Source organism: Diadema antillarum, unplaced genomic scaffold (genome assembly GCF_040938485.1).
Source record: "Diadema antillarum isolate AM-2024a unplaced genomic scaffold, OU_Dant_1.0 seq00000783_RagTag, whole genome shotgun sequence".
Classification (NCBI taxonomy): Eukaryota; Metazoa; Echinodermata; class Echinoidea; order Diadematoida; family Diadematidae; genus Diadema; species Diadema antillarum.
Genome location: NW_027271671.1, coordinates 747,323 through 761,971, shown reverse-complemented (window position 1 = coordinate 761,971; position 14,649 = coordinate 747,323). Strand labels below are relative to the sequence as shown.

Here is a 14,649-nt window from a genome sequence, read left to right as displayed (position 1 = left end):
TACTCAATGCATATACGTATGAATGGGTCAAAGTCAAGTTAAAGGACAAGTTCACCTTTATAAACATAAGGATTGAGAGAATGCAGCAATATTAGTAGAACACATCAGTGAAAGTTTGAGGAAAATTGGACAATCGATGCAAAAGTTATGAGTTTTTACAATTTTTGTGTTGGAACCGCTGGATGAGGAGACTACTACAGCTTGTGAGTCATATGCGTACAACAGTATAAAGAAAATGTAAAGAAAATTCAACATATTTTCACTTTTTTCGCATAATAAAAGAGCACTTGACTTGCCTCTTTCTAAAGACAGGGGGAATGATATTACCCCTAACATATGTCGGTAACGAGTCAAGGGAATGTGTACTTTTTTCAAAAGATGAAATTTTGTTAAATTCTCTTTGTATTTTCCGTATATTGTTGTACGCATGTGACATCTAAGTTATTCATACAATGCAGTAGTCTTCTCATCCAGTGGTTACTACATTAAAACTTCAAAAATTCATAACTTTTGAACGGATTGTCCGATTTTCCTCAAACTTTCAATGATGTGTTCTGCTAATATTGCTACATTCTCTCAATCCTTATGTTTATGAAGGTGAACTTGTCCTTTAAAGTCCTTAAATCCCAAATACATGCTCTCCTATTCATCCAATTAAACCTAGGTCAATGAAAGTGAACATTCAACACATTTGTGACAAACTTGTCATTTTAATATTTTTCCAATTTTGTGAAAATGTAATCACACATTGTCCACATATATACTATCTAGACCTATTAATAGAATCATGCATTATGGCGGAGGCATACCAGTCGCCATAGCGACATTTCTAGTTGGTGTCTAGCTTCTGAAAGATTGCCCCACTTATTCAAACATTTTGTAGCTTCCGCGAGTTAAGATTTGGAAACAATGCAGTATACACGTAATCAAAAAGGGTTTTAGGAACATGAACCAGATACACTTCAGAGAAATGACCATGTTTCTAATTGCTGTCAAAACTTTCTCCTTATTCCATAATGATATAATTCATGTTTTTTTTTTTAATGTCTGGTGTTTCATCTGTTTTTTTTTAATCTCTGCAGGTATCGGAACGCTAGATGCCAACTCATGGAACAATCACGTTGAACCAATCAGCAGATCCCAAAGTCTTCACTACTTTTTTCCCTCTGGACCCAGACGCACACGGCCTTTGTTCCAATGACTTCGTGGCACGTTTTCCTAGGTTACTTCTTGGCTATGTTCGCCGCTGCCACGGAAGGTAAGACTTGAATAATGTTTAAAAACTTTAGCAACAACGTTGCTTAACGCTGTTTGTTTGTTTGTTTTTCTAACAGTTTTTGCAATATGTGAGGAAAACCATCGCAACTGACCTTCAGTTATACGGAGAGTATAAGCATACGTGATATTTTTCCGGATGATATCCTCTTTTTTTCTACGTCAATCCAGGCAGGATGCTGGTCCATCCATTTGTTCAAGATAACCAACATGGTTTGAACATGATTTCAGAGAAATCCCTCCGGTAGATTGGCGTGAAACTTAAGGCAGATGCGCTGATTAAAGATTTAAAAATCCGTAAAGTAAACAGTTATACCTCCATGGTTGTCAATTGTCAATGTGATTTGGAGGGAAGGATAGAAACATAGGGGCCAAAGGTCACTGATAGTATATAAGCTAATGATGTTACGTTTTAGATATGACTTCAGCCATAGGAAAGGGCATTAATGAGTCTGGTATGATGATTAAAAATGGGTTATGAAATATTTCCTTTATGCACAGAGGATGAAAAATCAATACTCAAGATCATTACTGCTGATCAATGAACTTTATCTACATGTACTCTGGAAGTTGATGGTCATGCTTGTGGTAGTAGATACAGTCAAGGTACTTATTTGTTTTTCTTTCATAAATGACGGTGATATTCTCACCACAACATCGCTACGACTGCTGCTAATGATGCTACGGTGAAAGCAAAAGAAGTATACTGACAACATGACAACGTATCACATAAGTGGGAAATCTTCACTAAATGTGGATGATTACCACATATCGAACTATATAACGCGATTATAATGATGACAAGTATGATGATAAAACTATAAATTGTAAGTACACAGTTTAACTTGATATTATTTCGATATCATAACGTTGGACCCAATTGATGGTAAATACTGACAAGAAATAAAACCTTATAATCACCCTTCATTACGTTCTGCCAATGACTGCGTCTCTGTAAGCTAATGCCATGCTATAATATACAAATGATGCACAGGATAGAGTGCGTTAGTGGAGGCGTATAGTGCACTCGAGGGTATTTACAATTGTGAAACATGCACGAGGCGAACCACTAACGCCACGAAATAATCCTGTGCATCATTTGTTTTATAAAATGGGTCGAAAATTCGAAAACTAACAGCATTTTTCAGCGTTTTTCACGTACCTTTGTGGGTCAAAACGTCCGAAGATGTTCGTCCCAAACATTTACGCACGTCGCACTCGGAAATCCCGCACATATAAGTATGATGGGGGGTTGGGTTTCCGGACACTTAAGTTCCCGCATGAAAACTTACTTATTTTACATAGAATATGCACCCTTTACCTTAAAGACTTGATATAGACTCCTCATACAGGCCTACTAGACAACATACTCTGAAAACGGCGTGAGAATTAACCTGCTAAATCGTTGGACTTGCCCTTCAAAGTGACTCCATGTACGCGTCCGGTCCCACAACGCTTGGTCTACTGTACACTGTACGTATCATACGTATGCCACACATGTTATGCACAAGTGAAGAAAGGCCGGCCGGCCGGCAGTCCGAACTAGAAGTTGTTTACAGGATTGACAGCGCGTATGCATGCAATTCAAAGGAGCCGCCGCGCGCACAGACGATCGGCAATAGGATTTAACACGCAGTGCAATGGGACTGAGTAACCAAAGCACACGTGACTCATTTCAGCTCTTCCTATTGGCTACATTCTTGAACCCATTTTATAAAAGTAAATATTGCATGGATTAAACATCGTATAAACGATAGATTAATCATCAACTTTATCATGCCGGTAAAGTGCTTACCTGCTTTACAGGTTCCTTGGTTTGAGAGCTCTATATTTATGTGGGACATCGCAGTTGCTGAGATAATTGTTGTCGTTAAATACTTTGGACACTATAGGATGTAACTAATCTGAGAGGGCTTTGGAGATCGAGTTGAGACACTTGGGTAGAGTGGTGCGTGGATGCTGTTAATCTCATCCATATTTATTCAAGTTGCTGCGAGTAAACGAAACCTGAACAGATACCCACACATCTCCATTCTCAAACCCCATTATCCTTTCAATAGTACCTCAATTAGCGTGGGCACACGTTGGTGTCATTAGAAAACAATCTTGTCTGCACGGATATCAGCAAAGAGTGCCTAAAATAACTCAATAATGGTGTTGAAAAAAACAACACTGAAATCGAAAATTTAGGCCTCTGTAGATTTCAACAACTGAGTGGTAATTACACACGACAAACTGGTGACACAGTGCAAGACATGTGGCACTGATCGATATTCGAATGTTACTCTGTTATTTTGTTATGAATTTATGCTGGATGTATGAAGCCTACTACAAAGAAATTATATCATTTCAGGTCATTTGGCAATGCAGATAAAGAGTCACCATTTCTTTTTCTTTTATTTTCCTCCCTATCTTCTACCTCTCTGTTCTTGCCACCTTCCGAGTGTCTCATTCCTCACTTTGCCTATAATAGTTCTCTACAGTCCACAGTTCTCCACATAGTCTGGGTGCCAAAGCCACTTTTTGGGCCTAACCTTGTTTTACCGTCCACCCAATGTTTTTTGAAGGTTTTACCCTATTTCGGGGGTGCTGAATCCGAATCTGGATGATGCAACTCTTGCATCCTTGAGGGTTTTGAGATATTCAAGATGGCCGCCAAAATGGCCGCCAAAACCGGAAATTCCCACGTATTTCCTTCTTAATGGTGAGATATTGAAAACAATTGATGGATTTACCCTATTTCGAGGGTGCTGAATCCGAATCTGGATGATGCAACTCTTGCATCATTGAGGGTTTTGAGATATTCAAGATGGCCGCAAAAATGGCCACCAAAACCGAAAATTCCCACGTATTTCCTTCTAAATGGTGTGAAATTGGAAATAATTGATGATTCTCCCTATTTGGAAGGTGCTGAATCCGAATCTGGATGATGCAACTCATGCATCCATGAAGTTTTTGAGATATTCAAGACGGCCGCCAAAATGGCTGTCAAAATGGCCGCCAATTAAAACCGGAAATTCCCATGTATTTCCTTCTGAATGGTGAGAAATTGAAAACAATTGATGGATCTACCCTATTTCTATGGTGTTAAATCCGAGTCTGGATGATGCAAACCTCGCATCCTTGAGGGTATTGAGATATTCAAGATGGCCGCCAAAATGGCCGCCAAAATGGCCTCCAATCAAAACCGGAGATATCTATGTATTAGCTTTTAAATGGTGAGAAATAGAAAACAGTTGATGGTTTTACTCTATTTCGAGGGTGCTGAATCCGAATCTGGATGATGCACCTCGAGATAGTCAAAATGGCCGCCAAAATGGCCGCCGAAACGGAAACTCCAATGTATTTCCTTCTTATAAATGGTAAGAAATTGATAACAATTGATGGTTTTCGTCAATGGCACAGTTTGAACTTGCTGTATATACAGTGAAACCAGCTCTACTGGATATCTTTGAGTTGGTACGATACAAGTGTGCCAGCAATAATTAACCCTTCAAGACTACAGATGCGGTTGAATAATTGCAAGATTACACTGTTTCCTCTACATATAATGGATAAGTTTTGAACACTAACAATTAATGGACAAGACATGTTCATCTAAATCATATTGTGATAGTGATGTAGAGAAGTGTACTGAAATTACCCAACATTACCTGCCTTAATCCATGAGCAGTTTTAATCTCTTTATCCATGAACACTCAAATTGGTTATTTGGTTTATATTGGTGGTCTTGATGACATTGTTGAAGACACGAGTGGGACATTTTTATTGTTATGCTTCAATTTTTTCTTCAATATGATGTAACATTATGTATGTATATATGTATATATAATCTATTACAAACACACACGAGGGGACGGACAAATCACAGGTAACGCGCCTTGGAAAAAAAAAAGCTAAATAAAAATCAAACGACAACATGGAAGGTAATAGTTGATAATCCAGTACTTACAAATATCATAATCGCGCAGAGTGCTTTTGAAATTACCCTTATTGATATCTACTATAGTGTTCATGGATGCAACCATTTCCAATGACCTAATCAGAATATGCGACAAGTTTCACAAGAATACGAGGCGAGACTCGTCAGAATACAAGACAAGTTTCAACACCAAATACCAACATGCCATAATTTGATATTGATAGCCGAAAAGGATTAACTTTACATCTATGGAGCCATATCATTGGAGACCACAAACATTATTTCATAACAATTATGCATAAAGACATTTTCAATCGTATCTTTCTTTGCGTTTGTACGTTTCAGTATGATGTCAATATCACTTCTTCTTTTTTCCAGTACGTGTTAAAGTTCCGTTTGAGACATATCGGAATATCTCAGTATATTACAATACCATTGTGACTGTCATTTTGACTTTCAATAAATTTTGGCTGATTTGACAAATTCGCTCAACCATTGTCAACTGAGTTGAATTCAAGAATACGAATTATTGCTTTTCACCTTGCATGGGTTTAATCTCCCGCTTCGCGTTGGAGCACAATACTTCACCATTTCAGTATAAGAACATGTTAAGGAGTTTCCGTTCATACAGGACATTAGTTGTCCGAAAACCTTTTAAGACCTTCGGCACCCTCGAAATAGGGTAAGACCATCAATTTATTTTAAAAATTTTACCATAAAGAAAAAATATATTGACATCGGAATTTCTGCCACTTATTTTGGCTGTCATCTTGGACGTCTAAAAACCCTAAAGAATGGACGATTTTCAACAACCAAGTTTCGAGGGTGCTGAATAGGGCCTAAAATTTACCAATTTTTGACAGTTATTTTGGCGGTCATCTTGGACATCTCAAAACCCTTAAAAAAGAACATGAAAGTTGCATCAACCAGGTTCGGATTCAGCACCCTCGAAATAGAGTGAAACCGCCACTTGTTTTCAATTTCATACCAATTAGAAGGTAATATAGGGCTCACATGGAAATTTTCGTTTTTGACGGCCATTTAGGGGCCATTCTGGCGGCCATCTTTATTATCTCAAAACCCTCAAGGAAGTAAGAGCTGTATACTGGAGCTTCAAATTCAGCAAACTCAAAATAGTGTAAAACCACCAACTGTTTTATATTTTACACAACTTAGAAGGAAATAGGGGGTCTACATATGAATTTCCGTTTTTCGCGGTCATTTTTGGCGACCATCTTTATCATCTCAAGACCCTTAAGGATGCAAGAGTTGTATCCTGAGCTTCGGATTCAGCACACTCAAAATAAGATAAAAACCACCAATTGCTTTCAAATTGTCACCATTTAGAAGGAAATACATGGGAACTTCCGTTTTGGGCGGCCATTTTAACGGCCATATTGACTATCTCAAAATCTTCAACAATGCAGGAGTTGCACCATCTAGATTCTGATTCAGCACCCTCGAAATAGGGTAAAAAAAATAAATTGTTTTCAATTTCTCACCATTTAGAAGGAAATACGTGGGAATTTTCGGTTTTGGTGGCCATTTTGGCGGCCATCTTGAATATCTCTAAAACTTCATGGATGCAAGAGTTGCATCATCCAGATTCGGATTCAGCACCCTCGAAATAGGGTAAAACCATCAATTATTTTCAATTTCTCAACATTTAGAAGGAAATACATGGGAATTTCCGGTTTTAATTGGCGGCCATTTTGGCGGCCATCTTGAATATCTCTAAAACTTCATGGATGCAAGAGTTGCATCATCCAGATTCGGATTCAGCACCCTCGAAATAGGGTAAAACCATCAATTGTTTTTAATTTCTCAACATTTAGAAGGAAATACAAGGGAATTTCCGGTTTTAATTGGCGGCCATTTTGGCGGCCATCTTGAATATCTCAAAAACTCCATGGATGCAAGAGTTGCATCATCCAGATTCGGATTCAGCACCTTCCAAATAGGGAGAATCATCAATTCTTTTCAATTTCACACCATTTAGAAAGAAATACGTGGGAATTTTCGGTTTTGGCGGCCATCTTGGCAGCCATCTTGAATATCTCAAAACCCTCAAGGATGCAAGAGTTGCATCATCCGGATTCGGATTCAGCACCCCCGAAATAGGGTAAAACCATCACTTGTTTTCAATATCTCACCATTTAGAAGGAAATACGTGGGAATTTCCGGTTTTGGCGGCCATCTTGGCGGCCATCTTGAATATCTCAAAACCCTCAAGGATGCAAGAGTTGCATCATCCGGATTCGGATTCAGCATCCCCGAAATAGGGTAAAACCATCAAAAAACATTGGGTGGACGGTAAAACAAGGTTCAGCCTCTGGCACCCAGACTAACAGTCTTTAATCACGTCTGTTTTTGTATATGGGAGACTGGAATCCTACACAGTAACGCCATTACGTGTATGAATGAAACCAATATCTTCTATTATTAAAATCTAAGTCATGAAGTACGAAGCAAGCCGATATTGCGATTCATGGCTGCATCTTCTCCTTTAATTGAAGGTTATGGGGGAACTCAAATGAACGCGGGACGCCTGCATGCTCTCGGGTTAACCTGTTTCTACTATAATGTTGCACTTATGAATGGGTGCACCATGCACTAGATCCATTGCATGACGATTTATTTTGATTTGGGAAGTAACAGAATACTTGGCCTCACGGAAGCTGTATAAAAAGAGCAAATGATCATAACTATACAAACAGTAAAGGGCTAGTTGAGAAGCTTAAATCTTTCGAAGAAGCATTCAAAATGAAAAACTTCATGAACTTGATCAGTGACACTTGATCTTGAAGCTATAATACGTACTCATTCATTCCATCACGTCAACACAAAACCGCGGCGGTAATTACCATTCATTCCTCCTCACTTACAAATCGCAGAACCATTTTGATGCGACCGCATCTCAAACATCGATCAAGCTAATGATTGTTTTTAGTGCCCAAGGTGAACTGCCCCCCCCCCTCCGAGAATATAGGAGCAAGCTGACATCCTGTATATCAATACACACTCTCCATATCTCCGTGAGAATAAAACTTCGACGAACACGCTTAAAGATTATGTAAGGCGATCTTTTGAAATACTTCGCCTCAAGTAAGAGTATTTCATACGAATTGCGACGGATCGCCTGTGGTGCAACTGCCATAGATGAAGATGACCAGATAAACCCGACGCTTACTCACAATACCATCTGCAATCTCCCCAGTGGCTGAATAAGCTTTCCTCTTTTGTCTCTAAAAAGTAAGACTGTGATGAAAGCAAAAAGAACTTAAACCAACTAATCTACCTACAAAAAAAAAAAATCAATGTCACGGGAAGTAGCTGCAAAAAGCAATTACTCTGAAACAGATGTATCATACAGGTTGCTCAATTACTAGCCGCGTTAAACCTGGGTTTTGCGTCCCTCTTGTTCACTTGGGCTGTGTGATGTGCAGTATTGACGACAAAACTTCTGCATGAAACTGCCTCATGATATCTCTTCGGATATAGCAATTTACCCTCGGGCCAATTTCGTTGTCGTCGTCGATGCCAAGTGAAACGTCCCTGTCCCAGGAGCACGTTTTCGCTAAATCGTGATCAGATTTCCGACACTCACTTGTTACCAAAGCGATTAACATGTTTTTTTTTCCTATGAGAGAATGTCTTGAATCGACGCAATCGATCCCTGAGTCTGAGCAGCAAAATACAGAAAAAATAGATACAAAGACCATCAACCAAACAAACAAACAGACAAAAACAAAACACAAAAAAGACATTAACAATAACAATAAACAACGCTGTCTTCAGTGAAGTCTTCTTGCAGATGTACAAAGGAACGAAGACTCCGGCAGGTGATAATCAATTTGTGTAGCAATAATGAGCAAGAATGAAAGAAAAATTGAGGTTGAGAACGGATTCCGCCGGCAGTTTATTGATCAATCGTCTCCGGATTACCAACATCTCTTTTACACAAAACCCCATTTTCAGACACGTTCACGCACTCGCACACACAAACACACACACACACACACACGCACACACGCACGCACACACACACACACACGCACACATACACACACACACACACACACACACACACACACACACACACACACACACACACACAAAGTGTAATAAAACAGTCATGCATTCGTCCTTGGAACGGGAATGCCAACCACCCAGACGAATTGCAGCTCTCGTATACATGACAAGGCAACATGCTTTTAGACGAACCTCATCCTCATCTCAATGCTGTCGGGGTTCTCTAAACATATTCTCAGATTTGTATCATCTCGAAATGTTTCCTCTCGAACACGTTTCCACCTGAAGGTTTCAGCGCCCACGCCTTGTGCATGCATAAAATGATCCAGTCGCATTGCCCGAGACACTTTAACTCCTTGCGTACCACCTTAATTTCTTGTCCATAGGTATATGTGTGTGAAATTTGTGCACATTAAACTTTATATTAGCACGGAAAGGGCTACAACGATTTCACCTATCACGTCCCAGAAACCACATTTGTGTGTGTGTGTGTGTGTGTGTGTGTGTGTGTGTGTTATGGTGCTATATTTGTTTTATAAAATATAAATTATGCTGTCTATTGTTAGTTGTAAATATTTTCATAAAGCAGAGTAACAAAAATGTGTTTCCTTGTATCTCTTAGTTATAATCTTATGTAATTGGTTTATTGCAAGATTTTTAAAAGCTTCTCGATTTCCAAGTGTATAGCTAATCCTCAGAATGGCAACACATTTCATAAAGATTAAAATTCCTGTATCTTTCTAAAACTGGAAAATTGTGTACTGTGTACGAGTCAGTGCACCGAGTGAGAGGCCAATTCTTCGTGCTGTGTCTCTGTTCGGAAGTGGGTAATACCACCCCCTCTCAAAAAAAAAAAAACAAAACAAAACAAAAAAAAAAACCAAGGAAGAAATCCCATAGTTTTCTTATCATGTGTGTGTTTTCCGTTATCCGATATCCGGACGAAAAATTTAAGACAATAATGCTCACCTGCACAGCTTTCCAATCAACACTGCTATCCCTCACTAAAATGGAATCAATTCGATTATGAAATAGATCATGGTACACATGGACGCAATACAATTCTTGAGTCGAATCGCGGTGACAACCGATACACTCACAAAATTCACCGACAGTAGAGATGAAATCATCGATTATATGCTGACAAGAAATGTTTATTATTCAGAGAAAAAAAAAAACAACAACAACAACCCCAAAACAAAAGTAGGACAAGCTTCAGCTAAAAAGTTTAAATAGTAACAATGGATAAAATAATAAAAACTTAGACAAGTGTGTTTGAATGATATCGAGTGTCACCGCAGTAAGCAAAAGAAATTTAGTGGAATTCAGGACGCTCGTGAAGCAGAATTTCAGATTCAGAAGACACTATACGGTACATCATAACTATGTTAGAGTAAGACAAGCTAGTTCGGAAGATATCTTCATTGGTTACTTGAATGTCAATCACGTTCAAAGCTCTCTACATCGCTAAAACATGATCCTCAGAGAAGTGGTTTTCTGATAATAAGTTTCGTACTAATGTCCACTCAGATTATATGCATGCAATATTTCTGGTTCAACCTCGCACTAACAAACACGCACGCAGATATAAACAGAATCCCCGCCTCTCGGGGGTACGTCCGTTAATTTGATGAGTATGGGGTGACGAAAAGCACCTCTATTAACCCACTTCGACGAGGGAGTGGTGGGGGTTAAAGCGAACGAAATTGCGCGAGCGGCAGGTTTCTGGTTTCACAACGCAACACTGGGCATGTCAGATTAAATAATGATATTGATTTTGAAGTCGTTTGGTTCCGCATTCTTGTCAGAGCGCACTGTCATATCAGATTTCCGATGTTTTCTATAGCAGATATTACATGCGGGCAAACTATGAATAAAAACCTTTTATAAAGGAAAAACAAGTTCTGACAGTGGTCTGAGCAGTCCGACTTCACTAATCACATCCTCAGTAATGGCCACAGTGATGTTTCAGCGCATATTTTTCGTCACGAATGCTGTTGTATCTTCGTTAGTATTTTTTGAAATCATGTCTTTATTGGTAAATAGAATTAAAAAAACAAAGGACCTGTTGACATAAATAAGCCAGGTCTATGGTCCTATTCTCAACACATAGCAGGTAATGACACTTACAAATACTAGTGCAAACAAATCGGTGTTAGATTTAACACCCATGGTGTTAAATCTAACACCGATCAAGTGTAAATAGAGGACTACACCCGCAGGTGTAGAAAGTATGTTGTGATGGTATTGAAAAGTGTTCACCTGGCACTTCGTGGTGTTAAATTGATACTGTGGCTGGTGATATTTTTGACACTGCGCTGGTATTAATTCAACAATGACACCGCATAATGTTGATTTGATACTAGTATTGCTGGTGTTAATGCCAATGGTATAACTCCCGTCCAGCTTCAATAGGAGACCACATCAACTCGTGTTACTGTGGGGTAAAGGTGTTTACACTTTTTTTTTCAAAAATCAAGCACTTCATCGGAAAATTCTTGATTGTGTTGTTGAAGTTCAAAATCAACAAGAAGAACAGTAACTAGGAAACAATTAAAAAAAAATCATATTTTGAAATGACACCCGGATGTGTTAATCTAACACCATAAATGAGCACCAGAAATTTAACACCTGCTCGGTGTTTCACATTTAACGCCGGACTTTTTGCAGTATAACAGTGAACAAGCAACAATAAAGCTATATTTACAAGAAATTTTTGAGGTTGACAACAATCACACAAAATCTAATTAATCACCGTTACATATCCCGATGCAGTACATTTACACGGTATTATATTTCTGATTGCTGAAGTGTTAATCTAACTGTACTGATATTTGTATTTTTCCTCGATACGTAGGCCTATATTACATAATTTTGCGTGTTTAAGTGTCAAAAACCAAAGAATCATTTCGTTATTTTGTCCAGGATGCTCCAACACATTTTCAGACTGATCAAAATGCCATTCCAATAAATCATTATATTTGTCCGGGATACTTAGTACATGCATTATAGTCCATGGGCCAGGCCAGATATTGGTACCACATGAGGTGGCAAAACCTTTTTGGTGTCATTTTGTTTGTCGGGCATATATATGCTTATCAAGCTATGATAGCATTTCCAAATGAGTAGCTTAGTCATAATAAATGAATTTTTAACCACCTTGGTCTCGTTGTTATATCCCTATATTTCTGAATCGAGACTAACCGCTATACAAAGAAGAGCACTGTCTTCTGTATATTCACAGGTGTTCTGTTGTAAACGCGGTGCGCTTAGTCTTTATTCAAGGCAGCGAAGGGAATATCCAAAGGTTATGATGTCCACAGCGCTTAGTCTTTATTCAAGACGGCGAAGGGAGTATCCAAAGCTTATAATACAGTATATATCCCTTTATCTAAAAACAACAACAACAACAACAACAACAACAAAGAAGCAATTCGTCGTGAATTTTACCGTATTTTTCAATTATTTATCATTTTCCGGTGAAAACGCTACGGTGAAAACGCTAATACCACGCCAATGTCGCTTTATTTCCATCCAACAATGAAAGATAATGCAAAAACAATGTACCGATACACTACAATACATTATAATGAATAATATTGTAAATGAAAAGAGCGATTTTTGTTTAAAACTGATGTATTTGTTGAGAGGGTGGTAAAAAACAGTATAGATAATCCCTTTTATTGGGAACTTTAGATATGATAACAGTACATTGTTCTATATAAAGACTAAGCGCACCGTGTGACAGCTGTGGACATCATAACCCTTTCGATATTCCCTTCGCTGCCTTGAATAAAGACTAAGCGCACCGCGTTTACAACCGAACACCTGTGGATATACAGAAGACAGTGCTCTTCTTTGTATAGCGGTTAGTTTCGATTCAGAAGTATAGGGATATAAAAACAAGACCAAATTGGTTAAAAATTCATATATTATGACTAAGCTACTCATTTGGAAATGCTATCATAGCTTGATAAGCATACCTATGCCCGACAAAGAAAATGACACCAAAAAGGTTTACCACCTCAGGTGGTACCAATAACCCATTTTCGGGTCTTGGCCCATGGACTATTACCCAGTGTTTGAGTGTCAGTCCAATTTTACTAATTCATTATACTTTTCAGGATAAGTGCCAAATGTCAATACAGTGAAGCATAAAATTACGTTGATCCATTTTTCTATTTATTCATTGTTCCATATTCCACATTTTCGTACAGATTTTACATTCCATTTGATTTCGAGAAATAAGTTTAACACAAGATAATCAGTTTGAGGTGGAATCAAACAAAGACGAAGGAAATATGAATGACGGGTAATATGAGGAACCTACGAAAAGCAGAAGCTTGTAGGATGTAGGCTCCATAGTAATAATAGATATTATAAGCGTTAAATACTGTGTGTCAATGACAAAAAAAAAATCACAAAACGAGAACACAAGATATGCAGAATGTAATAAAACTTATACGTGGTGCACAAGAGATCTAATGTTCATAAGTAAACTTAACTTACCTGTACTAGATAAAGTAACGATTTAGTCAAATAAAGTTAGTCACCCGAAGATACACAATAATCTCAAGTGAAAGAATTTAACATAGAATTTTAAGAAATTGGCTTTGAGATTTTGCTGAAGGAACTTTAGAGAATTTGATTACAGTTGATTTGGAATCTAACTCATTCGAGAACGAAGGGGCCGGTAGAAGTACTAAATTGTCTGAAGAGCTACAGAACTCTTCGAACATTCGGGACAATCCAGAGACTGCTCCTAGCTTCTGATACATTTTCTCTACCACCAAATTGTTCTTTCTCTACAAGCCGAATGGCTCCTCACTGTGTCAATCCAAGTTTTATATAGTTCTTCCTTGAATAACAAGAGGAATGGAATATATGAAATGAGAAAAATATAGCAGTCTTTAGCACGACAAAGACTTGCTCTAGCTGGCTATACAGTAAACCCTAACAGACACTTTAGCACATGAAATACAATAGACATAATTATATCCATATTATGTCCCCTAAAAAATTACAACGGTATTCTCCGCAACGATAACTTGTAAAAAGTGAATCAAACCAAATACAATTTCAGGGTATGAAACTATAACTCATTGCCAAAATCTTACAGAAAACTACATTCGATTTGCTTCAGTGGTCAAAGAGAAATGAGGAATTTTGTGGAGCATGTCAGGAATCTCTTCCCTCCAAGTTCTGTCTATTGCGTTCACACATTAACATGCAGTTCCTAGAGCATCCAAGTGCTAACCTTGGAAGAATCAGACTCTTGACATGCTTTACAACAATCTAAATTTCTCTGTGACCACTTAATCAAATTGAATGGGATTTTCTGCAAAATAGAGCTCAGATGTTATATCTAAAGACCCTGAAGTAGCATTTAGACGGTTTAATCATATTGGGTATTATCAATG

General features: G+C 38.2%; 1 pseudogene; it reads left to right on the top strand.

Moving 5' to 3' along the window:
- Positions 1–1,176: 1,176 nt before the first annotated feature.
- Positions 1,177–14,649, top strand: part of LOC139739124 (uncharacterized) — an 87,160-nt pseudogene continuing 73,687 nt past the window's right edge.